This window comes from Panthera tigris, chromosome B1, assembly GCF_018350195.1.
Source record: "Panthera tigris isolate Pti1 chromosome B1, P.tigris_Pti1_mat1.1, whole genome shotgun sequence".
Taxonomy (NCBI): domain Eukaryota; kingdom Metazoa; phylum Chordata; class Mammalia; order Carnivora; family Felidae; genus Panthera; species Panthera tigris.
The window spans coordinates 29,082,461-29,102,357 of record NC_056663.1 but is presented as its reverse complement, the minus strand read 5'-3'; the positions used below and the strand labels follow the sequence as shown (position 1 = coordinate 29,102,357).

The 19,897-nt window shown below is 38.1% G+C and overlaps 1 long non-coding RNA gene across 2 annotated transcripts in view; it reads right to left on the bottom strand.

The window, feature by feature from the left end:
- The window catches only part of LOC122237615, a 156,836-nt gene extending 137,400 nt beyond the window's left edge, over positions 1-19,436 (bottom strand). For both annotated transcript variants that reach the window (XR_006216200.1, XR_006216201.1), the window contains exons 1-3: positions 19,297-19,436; positions 7,094-7,203; positions 315-384 (exon numbers count right to left, since the gene is read on the bottom strand). This is a non-coding gene — a long non-coding RNA (uncharacterized LOC122237615). The remainder of the gene's footprint in view (positions 1-314; positions 385-7,093; positions 7,204-19,296) is intronic.
- Positions 19,437-19,897: the final 461 nt, after the last annotated feature.

Here is a 19,897-nt window from a genome sequence, read left to right as displayed (position 1 = left end):
TAGCAAAGATATCAGATTGTTGAGCCACCAGGTTTGAGGTTTGATCCTGGGGACCTTATCTTATTATGCCTCTATTGTTTATTCCTAGTTTACCTAAGTCAACCTTTATTTCTGGTTTAAAAGTACATGAGTGGAGTTCTTTTCTGAGACTTTAAATACAAAATAACTACTTAAAAGAAACCAAAACAAACCAAAGTGATCCAACCTTTTACTTGGACATAATGATTTTATACACACACACATACACACTCCTACAATATAATGTACCCATATTTGTCAGCAACCTCGCCTCAGTAGAACAGCTAATATCTTACCTGCAACATTCCTTTGGAGACATTGGTTGCCTTAGGCTCTCCAGGAGTGGAACCTTTGTGCATGAAGGGGCTAGGAATTAAAAGTCACTTGGGTCACTTGGAAATACAAGAAACTATGAAGTTAAATTCTGCCTCACCCAGTGTGTGCACTTTTTCCTCCCACTGTGACTTCATGTCTTCTCTGGGATTTGAACCAGATTGATTTCTCTGCTGTTCCACTGGCTTCTTCCCCATATGACAAGTACATTGGCTTTCTGACTTCCACTTCGGTTTTTCCTAGTGTTTACTTAGCTCCTACTCTACCTCAGTTTGTGTAGTTGGCCGCAACCTGCTTTTTATTCTTGGCTTGGCTCAAGCTTTCAAGCTTCCACTATTTGGACACAGACTTTCATTCATGGCCAGCCACATCCATGCACTAGCTCTAATGCACTTGTAACTGACTGCATGGATGCTCTAACAGAAGGCTAGAGACCACCTCAACCCCACTCCTCATCCCCAATATTTTTCTTTGTGTCAGCATTTCCTAATTCTTTCCATCTTTTAAGTTCCTCACAGGTAGATTGCCTACATGGTACAATTTATTTATTTATTTATTTATTTATTTATTTATTTATTTATTTATTTTTATATAAGTTTACATTTACATTTTACATTTTTACATTTACATTACATGTAAATTTACATTTACATTTTTATATAGACACAAATAGTTATAAATATGTGTGTGTTCACATGCATGTATAAAGCTTTGGTCAATAGTTTTTTCTTTCTGCTTCTTTTTTTCTCAGTCTCTCCCTTTTCTTTCACTTTATAGGTGTAATTCTCAGAATATCAAAATCTGTCTGACAATTAAGCAGGATAATTCTCACTGAGAAAGGACTAATTACCTTTTTTTGGCTTCTTTTCTTTGTGATTTTGGAGACTACAGTTTTAGCCTCTTCACTTCACTCTTGCCAAGTCATAGATAAAAAATTAGAATCCACTCTGAGGGCACACAAGAAATGTCCCTTCACAAGCTTAAATATATTAATAGAGCCTAACATTCTGTATAGCTCTCTGCTTTAGAAGTAAGCAACTCATAGACACCTCAGTTTGCACACATGTGCCCTCTTCAATTTTGGAGTAGACATTTTATTAATATACACATGGGATCACAAAGACAAGAGTCATGAAACAAGACCACCATGTTCTAAGGAAGCACCTTGGTGCCTGGATATATTACCAGCATTGTAGCAAACAGCGAGGGACAGACAGTGTAATCTGGCACACAGCATCTGTGTTACACCTGGATTCATTCACACAAGCTTTATTTTGGTTATATCTTGCTGCTAATCCAAGACCAACCAGGAGAAGGCAGTACAGGCTAAACAAAAGAAGCTATAAATTTTCTTTAAAGCAGAAAAAGAAATAATGGCATGGGGATTCTTTACAGCATAAACCTCTACCTATGTCAGGGAACGAAGGAGACTTTTCCAACACTATCATTGTTTGCACAGCTTCACTCACCCTCAACTCTGTAGCTCTCTTCATGTTCTCCTAATTCTTCCATTCCTCCTTAAACATTAACATACATACAATATACAAACTGGAAAAACATCTAAACTCTAAAGCTTCCCAATCCTGCTTTAAATTCCCAAGCTTCTTTCTCTAGCATTACCACTTAAGGTGAAGTTTAAGTCTAATTTTTATTTTTTTTTAACGTTTATTTATTTTTGAGAGACAGAGACAGAGAGTGAGACAGAGAACCCCAAGCAGGCTCCACACCAACGTGCGGCTCAAACTCGAAAGTTGTAGGATCATGACCTGAGCTAAAACCAAGAGTCAGATACTTAACCAACTAAGCCACCCAGGCACTCCAAGGAAAAGTTTAATTTTTAGATAGCATTTTTTAAGAGCTCATGATGCTTTTTTTTTTTTTAATTTTTTTTTTTTAACGTTTATTTATTTTTGGGACAGAGAGAGACAGAGCATGAACGGGGGAGGGGCAGAGAGAGAGGAAGACACAGAATCGGAAGCAGGCTCCAGGCTCTGAGACATCAGCCCAGAGCCTGATGCGGGGCTCGAACTCACAGACCGCGAGATCGTGACCTGAGCTGAAGTCAGACGCTTAACCGACTGAGCCACCCAGGCGCCCCTCATGATGCTTTTATATGACAAGATCTACTGACCGTGAGCCCTCAAGATCACTCTGCTTCACATACACAAACATACAAGACCGATTGTTTCAAATACAAAAACCTTTCACACATGTAAAAGAGGGCAATTTCTTCCTCAATACGGAACATTATTCCCCCAGGACACTAGACAGTGAATGAAGGTCACTCACTAAAAGCCAGAAGGAGGATTCTAATTAAACTGCAGCCCCTGACTTTGGGAATGCATTCACTCCACTAGCTGCCTGAGAGCACAGAATAGGATCCCCTCTCTGCTCAGGAGGACCCTGGGGAGAAAAGACCAAGTTGCTATCTGGACATTTGGGCAAGCCCAATTCTACTGATCAAAGTAGTATGGGCTTTGTTAATCATTAAGCCACACTTCGAAGTGTTTTTGTTTGGATAGTTGGATTTTCTAGAGTAGTTTTTATCACATTACTCCAAGGAAAAGTGTGAAGTTGCCAAATTGGGCCTTCCTGCCTTTCTTATCTGCAATTCCTTCTTTAATACCACCTTTATTCACCTCCCCAAGTGCACAGTGTTTGTACACTGACCCCAGCTTGCCACGGCCCTCCTCAGAAGTTCCCCCCACTGAGACATTCCTTGTGCGTTTGTCTGTAGGTATCATTCATGCCCCTCCCCAACAGAAACTTATTCTTAATTAAACCTCTCCCTGTGAACAGCATCAGGCTGTCTGAATCTTTTAAAATTTTTTAAAAAATGTTTACTTATTTTTGAGAGAGAGAGACAGAGACAGAGACAGAGTGTGAGAGGGAGAGGGGCAGAGAGAGGGAGACATAGAATCCGAAGCAGGCTCCAGGCTCTGAGCTATCAGCACAGAGCCCCCAAGCAGGGCTCAAACTCTTTGAATATTGAGATCATGATCTGAGCTGAAGTAGGACACTCAACTGGCTGAGCCACCCAGGCACCCCAGGCTTTCTGAATCTTAACACATGATGCGATTGTATTACTTAAAACCACACTAGATATATAAGTGACCTTTGAGTACTTATAACTGCTAGATAGCACTCTGACCTCGATTTTCCTTTCTTTCTTTTTCTTGGCCCACCGAATGGGCCCCTAGGACTTCTCATACCTATTTTAAGAAAAAATGAGCAAGGGCATGGAAAAGAGAGCTTTTTTTCTCTTAAAATAAAAAAGTTTTGTGACTTATATTAAACATACAGATAAGAAAAGAATATAATGAACTCCTATGTACTTAAAACCCTGCTTTATCAAATATTAACTTTATTCCACATTTGCTTTAGAATTACCTCTTTTAGAAAATATTACAGAAAGAATTAAGCCCCCCCTTTTGTCCCTCCCCCTTCTTCTACTTACTTTCCTCCAAAACAAACCTCATCATGAATGGCTGTATATATTGGTTCCATGTTTATAACGATACACATTATTTAATAATGCTTTATGGTTAAATCTCTGTATAAGTGGAATCATATTGTACACATCATTCCACAAAGGGCATTTTCACTCAATTTTTTTTTTTTAATTTATCCATGTTTACAAATGTATTTCTAGTTTACTCATCTTATTGTGGTATAGTCTTCATTCAGATGACTAAATCATAACTTATTTATTCTATCTCCACTTGGTGAACATTTAGATCAAATGTTACGAGGGACATTCTATCAGTTTCTTTTTCTGCACACACACTTTGCTGAGTCAGAGAGTGTGTTCCTCTTCAATTTTAATAGATATTACAAAATGAATGTCCACAGTGGTTATATCAATATCAGTTGACACTCCCACCAGAATTTCAACTTACCACTGCTCTGTATCCTTTTCAGAGGATATAAGATCATATTAATCTTTGCTGACAAGTGTAAAATGGTACCTCACAGTACTTTTGAGCCATGCTTCTTACAGAAAGTGATTGTGACTGTCTAAGCAAGACTGTGCAACATAGATAAATTCTGCTTGTAGTTTCCAACCACATCTTATATATTTTATGTGTGTGTGTCATGATATACTTTGAGGGAAAAAAGTGGTAAGTTATTTTAAATGGGGTGTATACTAAAATGCAGGATGCAAATTTGCATACATGTGTGCCGTTCTGTAAACACTGGCCACAAGAAGGAATGTTTCATGTACTCACTGTATGAGTTTATCCAAGCACAAGACCTATGTAAAAATAACACCTGGAAAGTTTTCTAGAATTAGCTTTCATGGTCTGTAGACTTACAGGTAACATCAGATAAAGTCTGTTTCCCTGGTACCTACATTTCAGGCAGTAAGTCTAATTTCTGAGTTAGAACTTGGTTTCCTACTTCCTGAAGTAAAACCATGGCCAATATAAGAGGTGGGTGTTTGTTTTCTTCTTTTTCTTACCACATCTCAGTACCTTAGTACGCTTCACATATATTGGGCATGTAAAATGTGCCATACACCATGGCAAGCACTTCATCTGAGTTATTTCCTGTAATCTTCTAATAGCTATAAACACGGTACTATTATTATTATTGTCCCCAGACTAGAATCAAAGAAACTGAGAGCCTGAAAGATGAGGTAAAATCACAGAGCTTATTAAAAAAAAATCACAGAGCTTTTAAAGGACCAAGTGTCTGATTTTTCCTGATTCAGAAGTCTTCGATATTCACGGCTATGCTAAGCAGCCTGATCCAAAATTCAGACACCTGTAAAACTGTTTTGAAAAAGTGCTTCATGTTAGAAATACAAGCTTTTTCTCTATTTCTGTTCTACTTCTAACCTCAAAGACAAAACAATCAAATGCATTTGAAGACAACTCTCATATCTCCCCAAACCTTCTCTTCCCCAAGTAAGACACTCTTGTATCTTTCAACTGTTTTTGTCTTTACGTTCCCCACCTTTACATTCTGACTACTCTCCTCTGGGTGAGTTTCAGATATGCTCCCCTCTGAAACTATGATGCTCAGAACATATTACAACAGCATATGTCCAAGGAATAGTCAGTACAACAGATTCATCAGCTGCCTCACTCTGTACCTTATATTCTACTAAATGCTGCCCTAAATCATACTGGCCTTTTTGGCAGCATATCACACCATTGACTCATTCTGAGTTCATGCCAACAATAATTCCCAAGTGATTTTTTTTTAATTTTTTTTTAATGTTTGTTTATTTTTGAGACAGAGAGAGACAGAGTATGAATGGGGGAGGGTCAGAGAGAGGGAGACACAGAATCCAAAGCAGGCTCCAGGCTCTGAGCTGTCATGGGGCTCGAACTCACGGACCGTGAGATCATGACCTGAGCCGAAGTCGGACGCTTAACCAACTGAGCCACCCAGGCGCCCCCCCCAAATGATTTTTAAACATGTATTTCTGTTAAACCATGCCTCTCTTAGCCTGAATTTTAACAGTTTTTATTTTATTCAAATGTAGGATATTACATTTGTACCCATTAGGCTTTATTTGTTGAAGCCTGCTGGAATTATTTTGGTTCTTCCAGTTTACTGGAATTCACTCTGATTTTACAGAATCTGTGTGCTATCTTTGTCTTCATCAAATTCATTGATTAAAATCTACCAGGTGATCTTGGGGGAGCCTGGGTGGCTCAGTCAGTTAAGCATCTGACTTTGCCTCAGGTCATGATCTTGCCATTTGTGAGTTTGAGCCCCATATCAAACTCTGTGCTGACAGCTCAGAGCCTGGAGCCAGCTTCAGATTCTGTGTCTCCCCCATCTCTCTGACCCTCCCCCACTCACGCTCTCTCTCTCAAAAATAAATAAACATTAAAAAAATTTTTTTTGTTAAATCTATAGAGGGGCACCTGAATGGCTCAGTTGGTTAAGTGTTGAACTTTGGCTCAGGTTGTGATCTCATGGTTCATGGGTTTGAGCCCTACATCAGGCTCTGTGCTGACAGCTAAGAGCCTGGAGCCAGCTTCAGATTCTGTGTCTCCCCCATCTCTCTGACCCTCCCCCACTCACGCTCTCTCAAAAATAAATAAATGTTAAAATTTTTTTTTTGTTAAATCTATAGAGGGGCGCCTGAATGGCTCAGTTAGTTAAGTGTTGAACTTTGGCTCATGGTTCATGGGTTCAAGCCCTACCTCAGGCTCTGTGCTGACAGCTAAGAGCCTAGAGCCTGCTTCAGATTCTGTGTCTCCCTCTCTTTCTGCCCCTCTCCTGCTCACACTTGGTCTTTCTGTCTCTCAAAAGTAAACACTGAAAAAAAAAAGAATTTTTTTTAAAGCCACTGAGTGCTCTTGATAACAAGCTTTGTGCTGTATTCACAGAAACATTTCTTCAAACTCACACCGATCTCTTCAGAAAGTCATCCAGATGCAAAATAAAAAAAAAAAAAAAAAAAAAAAGAAAGAAAGTCATCCAGAGTCACAGGGTATGATCCTTTAACTGTGCAAATCCATCTAAATGTATTTCTTCATCTTGACAACAAGGATATCATAAAAAAAACTCTGTCAAATGTCTTCTTAAATTTCAGATAGCCTATAACTATTTTTCCTATAACCTTGACAAAAAAAAAAAAGAAATGGAACTACTTAGTGATAATATATTATCAATGACCCTGTATTAGATATATTTTATGGTGCCCCCTTTATAATAACTTCTCCATCTGCCTTATAAATACTATGATCTAGATTTTGCTTGGTATCCAAATTAAACTTACTGGATTTATAGATTGTGGAATTTACTTGTCTTTTTCTCTTTGACAGAAAATGAACTTCACCTCCAGGAAAGATGCAGTAGATTATGGCAGGTCAGTGTTCCTCTTTGCAACTAGGGGAAAAAAAACACATAAATTACAAAAAATTATATGTTTAAAACATCATAGGGATGCCTGGGTGGTACAAGTGTTTAAGTGTCCCACTCTTGATCTCAGCTTGGGTAATGGTCTCGCAGTTCCTGAGTTTGAGCCCCGTATCGGGCTCTGCACTGACAGTGTGGAGCCTGCTTAGGATTCTCTCTCCTTTTCTCTGCCCCTCCCCCACTTGTGCATATTCTCTCTCTCTCTCTCTCTCTCTCTCTCAAAATAAATAAATAAACTAAATTTTTTTTTAAATAAGAATACTGTAACAAGTGTGGAGTCAGTAAGGACTGGAACTAAAATTTCAGAATCCAAAGAGCCTTTCCTCAGAGAGATGGCAACCACCAGCCATTTTCTTTCCTGAGGTACTTAATAGTCCCAAAACAGGCATGAGGATCAAGGCTGGCCCCTGGAGAGGAATTCTATCAAGGAAAAAAAAAAAAAGAAGTTGTAAATTTTGAAGCTTCACTTGTATTAGAAACTAGAGAAGCCCTAGATAGAAGATCGGTTTTTAGGAAGCATCAGTTCTGGAGTTCTGAGGCAGCATGCAAGACTGGAGGGGCTAAGCTGGAAAGGCAGAGGAAAACCTTTCACAATTTCTTGGTTCTTTGGATTAAAAGTATGGTAAGAGTACATTCTACGACTTATCTTGTTGCCCTTAAGACATTTACAAGATTTTGAAGCTGTATAGGGCAAGAACCTTTTAAAGAGCTATGCTCAAAACACCCAGTGGTCAGAACTGAATCCTCCTAATATGTTAACACCAAGGAGACAGAGACACACAAACGATTTAACCCAGGGATAAACCACAGGTAAACTAGGTCTTAGAAAAACTCTAACCCAATCCCAACATAGATCATCCATGACTAGACTGAAGTGATGTGCCCTTCAAACTATTTACCTAACAGAATAAAGTGAGCACTTTCTTTAATGGAAAATAGCATCATCTACAGCCTCTATGGTTCTTTAACTCATATTGTCATACAACAAAACTTTGCTACGTATGGGAAGAGTTAGAGAAATGTAACTTCAAGTAAACAGAAAAAAAAGAAGACAATTCAGATATTAATCACAATAAACAAAAACTTAAAATATACTTTTATGAGGCAATCGACAACCTGTAAAGGCAACCTACAGAATGGGAGAAAATATTTGCAAGCCACATTTCTGATAAGAGATTAATATGCAAAACACTTAAAGAACTCACACAACTTAGTAACAAAAAATCAACCCAATTAAAAAATGGGCTTAGGACTAAATGGGTATTTTTCCCAAAGAAAACATAAATGGCCAACAGATACATGAGATGTTCATCATCACCGATCATCAGAGAAATGAAAATCAAAACCACAATGAGACGTCACCTCACAGCTGTTAAAATTGATGTCATCAAGAAGACAGGAGGTAACAAGTATTGATGAGGATGAGGAGAAAAAAGGATCCTAGCACAATGCTGAAGGAAATGTAAATTGATGGGAATGTAAACCAGTTTGGAAGCTCCTCAAAAACTTTAAAATACAACTACCTTATGATCCAGCAAGCCCACCTTTGGGTATATATCCAATGGAAATGAAAGTGGAACCTCAAAGAGGTATTTGCACTCCATGTTTTTGCAGCATTATTCACAGTAGTTAAGATATGGAAACAAGGTGTCTATCAGTGGATGAATGGATAAAGAAAATGTGAGACAAAAAGACAGACAGACACACACACACACACACATACACATACTGGAATATTATTCAGCAATGAGAAAAAAGATATCCTGCCATTTGTGACAATATGCATAAACAGTGAGGGTATTATGATAAGTGAAATAAGTCATACAAAGAAAGACAAATACTGTATTATCTCACTTATATGTGGAACCTAAAAATAATGAACTTATAGAAATAATAGAATGGTGGTTACCAGCAGCTGGGGGGAAAGGAAAGGATGCAGAGATGTTTGTCAAAGGGTATAAACTTCGGATTAGAAGATAAATGAGTTCTGAGAATCTAATGCATAGCATTGTGATTATAATTAACAATAATGTATTATATACTCTAAAGTTGTTAAGAGAATAAATCTTAAATGTTCTTACTACAAAAAAATAATGATAATTATATGATGTGATAGAGGTATATAGCTAATGTTATAGTGCTAATCATTTTGCAACATATAAATGTATCAAATCACCATGTTGTACATCTTAAACTTAGAAAATGTTATGTGTCAATTACATCCCAATAAAGCTGGGAAAAAAATATTTAATCTTTTATGGAAATGTGAAAGAATATAAAGAAGAGATAGATAAAAATATAACAAAAGTATGAAGAATTTGAATCTATAAAAAAGAAACAAGTAGACACATTTTTCTAGAACTAAAAAATACAATATCTGATATTTAAATTTCATTGTTTGTGCTAAATGGCACATGAGAAAGATACTAACGAATTACAAGACAAATCAATAGAAAAAATCCAAACTGAAAAAGAGAGAAAGAAAATAGTAGAAAGAAAGGTGGGGAGGGGAAACTTAAGAATAAAGTATGGGAATCAGGTAAAATAAGAGAGAGAGAGAGAAAGCCCCAAAAAGAGAGGAGAACAAGAATGAAGCAGAAAAAAAAAAAGCTGTAAAAACTGAAAACTGATGAAAAATATCACAACAGATTTAAAAAAACACACACAGTAAATCCAAATCAAGGTAAATGCTTTAAAAAATCCATAACTGTGGGGCACCTGGGTGGCTTAGTTGGTTAAGCAGCCAACGTCAACTCAGGTCATGGTCTCACAATTCATCAGTTTGAGCTCTGCATCAGCCTCTGGGCTGACAGTGCAGAGTCTGCTTGGGATTCTCTCTCTCCCTCTCTCTCTCTCTGCCCCTCCCTCTCTTGCATTCTGTGTCTCTCTCAAAATAAATAATAAATAAATAAATAAATAAATAAATAAGCTTAAATTAAAAAAAAATTCTACTAAGCTTGTTCTTTGTATATTGCAGTGGTCTATGGACTTTTTGAATTGGGGTCAGGTGATAAATGATTTTGGCTTTGTGAGCCGTATGGACTCAGTTGCAACTACTCAACTGTACTATAAACCAGCCACAAAGACCATAAACAAACCAATGGGTGTAACTGTGTTCCAATAAAACTTTATTGGCAAAAATTAGCTAGATTTGGCCAGTCCATGGGCTATATCATTTGTTAATCCCGGTATGTAAGGCATCTTTGAGTTTTGGTTCATTAAAGTTATACTATTTTTCAGTCAAAATAGAAAGAAAGAAGTAATGCTAGAGAAAAAGCAATACTTTTGTGACACAACAGAAATTAAAAAGGAAAGCACAATCTGAATTTGTACACAGTTAATAACACAGTTTAAATATACATGAATTTAGGGGTACCTGGTTGGCTCAGTTAGTTAAGTGGCTGACTCAGGTCACAGCCTCACAGTCAGGTGAGTTTGAGCCCCACATGGCCTCTGCTGACAGCTGAAAAGCTTGGAGCCTGCTTCCAATTCTCTCTGCCCCTCCCCTGCTTATGCTGTCTCTCTCTTCCTCTCTCTCAAAAATAAATAAACATTAAAAAAAAGAAACAATATATACATGAATTTAGCTCCAAAATACATAAATACAAAAATTCAGCAAGAACATAAAAGATTTCAACAATATAATTAGCCAATTTGACCTAAGATAATAGATAATCTAACAATTAAAGAATGAATACTTTTCAAGTAACATTACCAAGGTGGTAGAGACCCCAGCCCTGACACCCCACAAAGAACAACAATTAAACAGCTAATCATGAGCAGAACCAGAGTTCTGGGCTCCACTCAAGAAATTTAGGACACACAATAGAATGAAAAATCTGAGAATAGTCACACAAAAAGAGGAGGAGGACAGTTTCACTTTGCCTGCATCATCCCCTCCCCCAAGCCAGCACTGCTTAGCATCAAAAAGGAACTCCCCAGCTAGAAAGAGATTCCCTAACAGGGAGAGGAAGATCAGACTGAGCAATCAGCTTCCCCAGGCTTGTGGGGCACCATGCTTCATTTTTTTTTTAAATTTTTTTTAACGTTTATTTATTTTTGAGACAGAGAGAGACAGAGCATGCACAGGGGAGGAGCAGAGAGAGAGGGAGACACAGAATCTGAAACAGGCTCCAGGCTCTGAGCTGTCAGCACAGAGCCCGACGCGGGGCTCGAACTCACGGACCGTGAGATCATGACCTGAGCCAAAGTCAGACACTTAACTGACTGAGCCACCCAGGCGCCCCACCATGCTTCAATTTCAACCACCCAGATCAGAAAACCTGAGGTGTATAGAAATGTCTAAGAATAAGGAAGAAAAGCAGGGACTACCAGTAGCAGCCATGCAGCAGGAAAAATCACCTTGCTCTATAAACACATACAGCAACTTTTGCCACTGAAGAGAACAAGAGCCAGCACTGACGCCATGGACCCCAGCAGATTTCACCAGCCTTGGCCATACAGGTATTCTCTTTTTCTGATGCCAGCCTTCCTTATTCTCTCCCTACTCCCTCCTTCTAGTCCCTGCTGCAACCCCAGAAATGGCCCAGCAGCCAGTCCCAGCCCCTGTACCTGTACAAGTTGACATCATCCTAGACCCCCATCAATGTGCAAGCACTCAGCACAGAGGGATGTGTGTTTCCGTATCACTGGCCTGATGCTCTTCACAATGTTCATGCCCAGGGGTGACTGCCCCCAACAGCTCTCAGTGCCCATAGTTGGCCCCGCTCTCGCTGCCTGCCCTGGCCCCCATCATAACATGTGTCTATAACTGGCCCCTGCCTCTACACAGGTACCTGCTGGTGTCCACAGCAAAGTATGTGCTTACCACAGGATCTGGCCACTATTACTACCTGTTCTGGTCCCTACCTACTGGACCTGAAGGCCCCACTGAGGAGACCACAGCACTTACAGCCATGGCAAACACCACAAGGTACTCACAAAGGACTACAGAGTTATTGATGCCATAGACCTCAGTGGCCTGACCCAAAGAGATGTCACACCAAGGGCAATTGGGTGGCTCAGTTGATTGAGCATCTGACTCTTGATATCAACTCAAGTTGTGATCTCACGGTCATGAGATCGAGCCCCGTGTTGGACTCCACACTGAGCATGGAGCCTGCTTGGGATTCTCTTTCTCCCTCTCTCTCTGCCCCTCCCCAGTCACTCACTCATGCATGCACTCTCTTTCTTTCCCTCAAAATAAATAAATATTTTTAAAAAGAGAGACATCTCACCTCTCAGATCCAGTGCCACCACACACTGAGTGCCCTGTACCACTAGACCCAATATCTTAGCATGATCCCACATGCTTCCACCCACAAGTAAAAATCTTCCCTTTCCTAAGTGAGTCCTTGAGGTTTGGAAGACGTGACTGCTTCTTCAAATGTGTAAAACACCTAAGAAAGGCTATATGGATTATTAAGAATCAGAGAAGCATGACTCCATGAAAGGAATAGAGTTAACTTGCAGTAGCTGAGCCCAAAGAAATGAAGCTGCAGGAAATTGCCTGACAATTCAAAATAATTGTTCTACTGATGCTCAATGAACTGTAAGAAAACATAGATACAATTTAATGATTTGAGGAAAATAATACAAAAACAAAATGAGAAGTTTAACAACAAAGATATAGAAAACACTGGGGAAAAAATACAGAAATCTTGGAGCTGAAGAATACAATGACTAAACAAAAGAATGACTAAGAATACAATGACTAAACAACAGAGAGTTTCAACAGCATACTGACCAAGCAGAGGAAAAACAAGTGAGCTGGAAGAAAGATCAATTGGAAATATCAGAGCAACAAAAACAAAAAAGAATCAAAGAGTGAAGAAAGTCTACATGATCTATGGGATACCATCAAAACTAACATGTACAAATGATTGCACTCCCAGAAGGAGAACAGTGCAAAAGGGGGCAGAAATATATTTAAAGAAATATGACCGAGAACTGTCCCAAACTGGAAAAGACACTTGACTACACTAATCATTAGGAAAATGTAAATCAAAACCACAGTGAGAAATCACCTCACACCTGTTAGACTGGCCATCATCAGAAAGACAAGAAGGGGCACCTGGGTGGCTCAATGGGTTAAGCATCCGACTTCAGCTCAGGCCATGATCTTGTGATTTGTGAGTTCGAGCCCCGCATTGGACTCTGTGCTGACAGCTCAGAGCCTGGAGCCTGCTTCAGATTCTGTGTCTCCCCTTCTCTCTGCCCCTCCCATGCTCATGCTCTCTGTTTCTCAATAATAAATAAACGTTAAAAAAATTTTTTTAAGTAAAAAAAAAAAAAAGGAAAGACAAGAAATAACAAGTGCTTGAGAGGATGTGGAAAAAGAAAACCCCTGTGACCTGTTGATGGGAATGTAAATTGGTACAGCTACTATGGAAAACAGCATAGAGGTTCCTCAAAAATTTAAAAATAGAACTACCATACCCAGCAATTCCACCGCTAGGCATATATCCAAAGAAAATGAAAACACAATCTCAAAAAGATATCAGTATTCCCATGTTCACTGCAGCATTTTTCACTATAGCCAAAAAGGATATGAAAATAACCTGTATCTGTCAATAGATAAATGGCTAAAAAAGATGTTGTATACTCACAATGGAATATTAGCCATGAGAAAGAAGAAAATCCTGCTATTTGTGACAACAAGGATGGACCTTGAGGGCATTGTGCCAGGTGAAATAAATTAGACAAAGGAAAACAAAATGTGGAATCTAAAAAAGCCAAACTCAAAGAAACAGGTAGTTAATGGTGGTTACCAGGAGATGGGTCATGTTGGAAATGAGGAGGTCAAAGGATTGGTAAAAGAGTACAAACTTCCAGTTACATGATGAATAAGTTCTGTGGATGTAATGTATAGCATGGTGATGATAGCTAATAATACTATATTTTCTAAGAGACCAGATTTTAGATGTTCTCATTACAAAAAAAGAAGTGGTGATTATGTGAAGTGATAGAGGTGTTAGCGAACACTATGGTGGTAATCATTTTTGCAGTATATGAGTTTATCAAATCAGCAAGTTGTATACCCTAACTTACACAATGTTATGTGTCAGTTATATCTCAATAAATCTGGATAAGAAATGAATGCTTTTCAAATCCATATGAACATTTACCAAAATAGATACTAGGTCTTAAAGTAAGTCTCAACAAATTTCAAAGAACTGTAATCATACCAAATATATTCTCTGAGCACACTGGAATCAAACTGAATTAAAATGAAGTAGGGGCAATAATAGCATGTGCCATGCAGCTAAAGAAGTACTTATGGGAAACTTTTTATCTTTAAACAGACATTTGAGGGGAAAAACAGAATGAATGATTTAAGCATCTAACTCAAGAATGTAGCTAAAGATAGCAGTATTAAACCTATAGGAAGTAGAGGGAAGCAAGTAGCAAAAATAACAGCAAAAATCAGTAAGTAAAACGTAGACATACAATAGAGAAAAATCAACAAATCCAGAAGTTGCTTCTTTGCAAAGATTAATAAACATGACACAACCATAGTAAGATCAGTTAAGGAAAAAGAATACAAATAACCAACATTAGTAATAAAAGAAGGGACTTCATTACAAATGTTAGATATTAGAATTATAATAAGGAAATATTGGAAGCAACCTCATGCTAATAAATTTGACAACACAGATTAAATGGGTAAATTTTTGGGCACCTGGGTGGCTCAGTGGGTTAAGCATTGACTTCGGCTCAGGTCATGATCTTGTGGTTCGTGAGTTTGAGCCCTGCATTGGGCTCTGTGCTGATAGCTCAGAGCTTGGAGTCTGCTTCAGATTCTGTGTCTCCCTCTGTCTCTCTCTGCCCCTTCCCTGCTCAAGCTCTGTCTCTCTCTCTCTCTCTCTCTCTCTCTCAGGAATAAACATTAAAAAAAATGTTTAAAAAAGTGGGTAAATTCTTTGAACAGGAATATTTACCAAAACGCATATAAATAATAAATATATTAGTTTGTTTTCTATTAGCAAAATTGAGTTATTACTCAAAAGCATTCCCACAAAGAAAATTCCAGGCCCATGTGACTTCACTGATGAATTCCGTAATACATTTAAGGAAGAAATAATACCATTCCTCTGAACGCTTTCCAAAAACAGGAGGAAAACTTCCCAACTCATTTTATGAAACCAGCTTAACCTCATTCAAAATCTGACAAGCAAAGGAAATTACAAGCTAATGTCCCTCAGAAAAATCCATAAAATATCCTCTATAAATTATTAGCAAAGTGAATCCAGCAACATATAAAACAGATACTACATCAGGACCAAGTGGGTCCCTCCAAACTGCAGCCCTCTCCCTGCATGTTCTAGGCTCTGGCTTGCTTTACTCTCTTGTACCAACCTCACAGGTTGTGATTTCTAATTCTGAACCACCTCAATGTCACATTTTTTGCTCTTTTAGAACTCTAATACCTGTGAAACCAATTCTCTATGCCAAGTATCCTCTGTTTAAAATACTCATTTATAGTCAGCTTCCTAACTCAATCCTGACTGATAAACAGTTAAAGAATATATACTTTCCTTTGCCTTTGACACTTGGCATATAATTCTCCCCCTAGCCCAAAGACCATCTACTTCATGTCTTCTCCAGCCTTGTCGTACACAGAGATCATCAGCTAATACCTACATCTCCCTCTGAACTCCGCTTCAATGGCATGATCCCAGAGAACCTTCCTTCCTATACCCCTATACACCTGTGTGTGCCCCAATATAACACTCACCACTAAATTACTATTGCTTATTAACTTGTTAATATAGAGGTCTTTCTATAAATAGATGATAGATATCTATTACAACTAATAATGCATACCTATGTTACATATATTTACATATTATGCTATAAATACATTATATAGAGAGATATCAAGTATATAAAATTACATATAGGAGATACATGTATGTATCTATGTATATATACACACACACACACACACACATATATATATATATATATATATATATATATATATATATATATATATATATATATATATATCCTTCACATCCTTCAAGTACTCTGGCATTTCGCAGGGCACATGTGATGATTCCCAAGCTCTAATACTGAATACCTGGATTCATGAGTCATGTGCTTATATAGCTAATTCTAACAGATATCTGGCTTCTGGAGACACAGGATTATTAATTCATTAACAACTGTATGTTAGCATTTAAAATGTACCTGTTCATTTAATAGAGTTTGTGATAACATAAAAATACCTACAAATATAAATGTTTAAACAAAAAGTCCACAGTCACTGCCATGATTTCACAAGCAATAAAGTGAATGAGGTAAAAATTAATTTCTCCTCACCCAGCATAAATTGTTAATCAGTGTGGACAAGTGGAGGGACACTGGCTAGCTCCCAGGCTGAGCTAATCCTCTCCAGTGGCACATGCAATGACTTACCACAGAAAAATGTGATTAAGTGTATTACTTGCCATGCACCTGCCAGGGATCATCTGATGATTTCTCAGTCAGTGACCAGTAGCCAGGTTATCCTCAACACCACATTTGCCTTGCCACTCTCTAGAAGAAAGTTCAGGTAGAAGGGCTGTGGGCTTGGCAGCTGCTGGCTCAGAGCATGAAGCTGGGTGCAGAAGAAATTTCTTGGCCCAGCCCAAGTCCTTCTCTCATGAAGCCCTCCTTAGCCACCTCAACCCACTGACCTCACCTATCCTTGCCACCTGTGCTGTTTGTTTAATGTGCGGATGCCCTTGGATTGTTATTTTCTTGCTGGATGCCTGTATGTTGCTGCCAGACCCTCCCCACTGTCCTCACCTTCCTCAAAGAGGAATATATTAAGCAATTAATGACAAAAAGTGGTGAAAGAGCACTAAAGGGCCACCATAAAGATATCCAACAGAGGTGACAGCAAAGGCAGAAAGAGGTGAGACAAATTGGGGAAAGGCCATAAACCAGGATACATCATCTCCCTAATCTGTTCCACCCACACATTTCAGACTCAGTATTTGTATCTTGGTTGTAGGAAATAATTCCTATGAAACTCATGCCCATTATAAATCAGATCTCACGCCTGAAATCTCCTAATACACTGGGTCCCTCTATTGTGTAATGAGTTGTGTTGTCTGCTTCTGTAATAGCTTTTCCCCCACTAAATTCTAAACTTCATGAAGGCAGACTTCGTCTCTACCACACTCTTAGCACAGAGCCTGGCACATAGCAGGTCCTCACTATTTATTAATATCTAAATGGATGTGTGGGGGTTCTACATGAGAGTACTGTAAAATCTAAAGAGTCTTCGCAGTGCAAAGTGTTATTAGGCCTTTTGGTGAGGAGTTCTGAGAGGCTCTTTAGGGTCAAGATGTGTTTGAGGGGCATGCTGGGGGAGACAGCTTTCCTTCTTAGCAACAGGAGTGCCCGGGTAAGGCTTAGAGGAGAGAACTCAAAGTTCTAGCCACTCAAGGACTTTCCCAGACTTGAGACACTTAAGGACTTAAAGCAGAGATATTTACATTTGTTTCTATCTTATATATCCCCGTTCACAGTAGAATAAAGAGAGTTCAGAGCAGAAGCTCACATCAGGAATAAAGAAAGTGCATGTGGTTAGAACATTCCCTATATATTCTAAGACCCTACATTTTGAGCATGGAATATAGGAAACTTGACTATCTGATAAATTTTAAGTTTCTCAAGGGCAGGAGCTCTGTTTGCACTATTTGGCCTTCCTTAAATCATTTTTTTCCAAATAATTTTCCATAAAAATTACATATTTATATAACATATGTATCATATATCATATATTTTATATTTTATACTATTTATATTTTATATATACTATTTATATATATGCTATGTGTACTGTTTATATATATGCTATATATTTCAATATGACTCATATTTTATATATGCTATATGATTTCAAAATAACTCATTTCAACAGAACTTAAGTATTTTAACAACCTATATCTCAAGTTATTTCTATAGGCTCAGAGGTCACTTGTAACTAAATGACCAAAGATTCTAGAGGAAGAAGTTGGCCAGTACTCAGCACTCAGACAGGAGTTCCCCCAAGTTATTAGAAGTGCCTGACAACTCAGGGGCTGACTGCCACTGCTGTTCCCATAGAAACAGACACCACATCTCAGAAACCCAGAGTGTGAGAGCTTAAACTAATCATTGTGGCAAAAAAAAAAAAAATTTAAAAATAATGCCCTATTTTCTTCTCACAGTCTGGAAATGGTGATTAGGTTAATAGACCCTGATCCTTTTTCCTGGGGGTATGTTTTTATAGAAATAAAGATAGAAGTCCTTCCTATTAAAACTTTTCTGCACCTATTCATTCCAAGCTGCATCAATACCATTTCTCCATCAACACTTCAAAATTCAATAGGACCCCAATCCAAGAGTTAAGAATTAGAATATTAAACCACACAGTCTGGATATGTATCCATTTATTTTGTATCACTTCACTATAAGCATTGTTCAAAACAGAAGGCTGGTATCTAATGAGCCAAGTCTTTATGCTGTTTGCATTCAGCAAATCAGAACTCTTTTGGAATGTTCATTTTTATAAGGCACATAGAATTTTTCAATATCTGTCTGTGCTTCAATGAAGCCATTAAGATAAAGATAAAACTCTGATCAGGCTAAAAATTGAAATCACCCTGGATTTAATGCATGTTAAGAGGTTAACTCTATTAGTTTCTCACTCTAAATAGAATATGCTGGAGTTTGTGGAAAAAATATGATTTATAGGCAAGCTTAACTAGCCAACATCTGTACTGCATAAACTGAAAGGCTAGGCATTCGTTTCTGTTAATGCTACTTGTATAACGAGTAAAATAAGTCATGATGACCACCTGGCTGACCATAATTTCACAGGCTGAACAAGGGAGAAATCAACAATGTGTACCTTGACCAGGGGAATACAACTCTCTAGAATAAAGATACTGCAAATGTAAACATTATTCTTCAGTGGATTTGGGAAAACAGACCAATTTCTGGTGTCTTGAGCACAAGAGAAAACCAAACACACAATTTCTTGAATGTAGATAAGAAAACTCATATATTTACTGTGTTACTCACCCCATGTCCAGTTTACTCACATGTCACATCCCTTAACCACCAACAACCAAGTCTTCATCGGCCGGCCTCAGGTCACTATGGTCTCCATCTGTCTTTACCACTCAAACTCATTCAGACAGCCATTCAACTGACAACTATATATTCTGTAAAAAAGTGCCTTGTTGGTTTATTTCATTTTACTAGGTATGTATCTCAACAACAACAAAAATAACCTATTGAATGGGAGAAAATATTTACAAATGATATATCCAATAAGGTGTTAGTCCAAAATATATAAATAACTTACACAACAGAAAACCCCACAACACAAATCATCTGATTAAAATGAACAAAAGACATGAACAGACATTTCTCCAAAGAAGACATCCAGATGGCCAACAGACACATGAAAAGATGCTCAATATCACTCATCATCAAGGAAATGCAAATCAAAACTACAATGATTAACTATAAGGAACAAGCTGATAGTCACCAGAGGAGAGGTGGTGAGGAAGTTGGGTGAAATAGATGAAGGAGATTAAGAGTACACTTATCATGATGAGCACTGAATAATATATAGAATTGCTGAATCACCACTATATTGTACACCTGACACTAATAC